This window comes from Lithobates pipiens, unplaced genomic scaffold (genome assembly GCF_037356315.1).
Source record: "Lithobates pipiens isolate NorthernLeopardFrog02 unplaced genomic scaffold, aLitPip1_a1.2 Scaffold_8, whole genome shotgun sequence".
NCBI classification, from domain to species: domain Eukaryota; kingdom Metazoa; phylum Chordata; class Amphibia; order Anura; family Ranidae; genus Lithobates; species Lithobates pipiens.
Genome location: NW_027507903.1, coordinates 441737844 through 441739873, shown reverse-complemented (window position 1 = coordinate 441739873; position 2030 = coordinate 441737844).

Below are 2030 nucleotides of genomic sequence, written 5' to 3'. Positions count from 1 at the left end.
CTGAGTCTTTTGGACTGTAAAAACAATTTCCTCAGGTCACAAGTGGGGTTTTATCAGCACCCCAAAGCTAAGATTTATTCCCACAAATCTTCCAGAATCAAAAGAGAAGAGACAAGTCCTATTGACCTACGTGAACTCTTTACTGGATCAAGGCGCAGCCATTCCCGTTCCAGAAGAAGAACGTGGAGAGGGCATGTATTCCCCTTTGTTTCTGGTTCAAAAGAAAAACGGCACATGGAGGCCGGTAATAGATTTGACCCATCTCAATTCCTTCATTCGCAAAGAGAAGTTCAAGATGGAATCTCTGCTTACCATCCAGCAGTCCGTGTATCTGGGGGACTGGATGATATCAGTCGATTTGAAGGACGCTTACTTCCATGTTCCCGTGGCAAAGGAGTTTCAACAATACCTCCGCTTTGCAGTAGGCAATCAACATCTTCAATTTACATGTCTTCCCTTTGGGTTAACAACGTCCCCACGGGTCTTCTCCAAAGTTCTTTTGGCAGTTGTGGCCTTTCTCAGAGTCAAAGGTGTTCGTCTCCATCACTATCTCGACAACCTTCTTCTGCTATCCCAGAACAAAGATCAGCTCTTGGAGCACAAAGACCTAGTCATCTCCACTCTACAGGAGTTCGGGTGGCTTCTGAACTTAGAAAAGAGTCACCTAGATCCAACTCAGTCTCTTGTTTTCCTAGGGGCGCAGTTCAACACAGCAGAAGGTACTATCGCCCTTCCAGAAGAGAAGGTTGGAGTCATACGAGACAGGATTCATGCAGCCCTTGCAGCATCCCATCTCTCGGCTCTCCAATGTCTGAGGGTGATTGGCACAATGTCAGCCACCATTCCCATGGTAAAGTGGGCCCAGTGGCACACTCGTCCCTTTCAGAAGGGGTTTCTACAACAGTGGGACTTATCCAGCCAGACACAGCGCATATTCCTCACTCCAGCCATGAGGACGTCTCTTCTTTGGTGGCTACAGGGGAAGAACCTGCGCAACCACCATTCAATCATTCCCATCTCATGGGTCACGGTAACTTCAGATGCCAGCAACCGAGGATGGGGCGCTCACTGCCTTTCGGAGGTCGCTTAGGGCAGGTGGACGTTTCCATCACAGAGAGTCGTCTCCAATGTTCTGGAGCTAAGAGCGGCCTTCCAGGCGCTTCGGTCATTCCATCATCTGACAGCGAATGCCTCGGTCATGCTAAGGTTGGACAACACAACCGCGGTGGCTTACGTAAAGAAGCAAGGGGGAACTCGCAGCTGGTCCCTGTTACAGGAGACGGAGCCAATAATGAATTGGGCTCAGAAGAATTTGTCCAACCTTTCTGCAGTCTACATCCCAGGGGTGCAGAATGTTCAGGCGGACTTCCTATCGCGTGTCGAGTTGGACAACAACGAGTGGTCTCTACACCGGGAAGTATTCGATTGGCTCCTGACCTTAGGATTGTCCCTGGAAGTCGACTTGTTCGCTTCCCCGTGCAATCGGAAGCTTCCGAAATATTACTCAAGGTTCAGGGATCCCCAGGCATATGGGATAGATGCCCTCACAGAACTTTGGAAGTTTCAGACAGCTTACGCCTTCCCTCCAGTTCCGGTGATCCTGCAATTCCTTCGGAGACTCAGGTCAGAGAAGGCGGAGATTCTCGCAGTGATTCCTTTCTGGCCCAACAGACCTTGGTTCCCTCTACTGCTGCTCCTCAGTTTTCGAGAGCCAGTTCCCCTGCCTCTCAGGTCGGATTTGCTATCTCAAGGCACAAGGTTACATCCATGCCCATCATGTCTGAACCTCAAGGTATGGTTTTTGAGAGGGAAAGGCTAGAAGCTCTTGGTTGTCCGGAAGAGGTCATCCCAACCCTTCTCAATTCCAGACGCGGGAGTACTAATAGGGTATATGAGCGTATATGGTCCAAGTTTTCGGCCCATATGTCCACCAGAGAAAATTCTTGCAGTTCTCCAACAATACAAGACATACTAAGCTTTCTTCAAACAGGCCTTGATTTACCTCTAGCTATCAGTTCATTGAGAGTCCA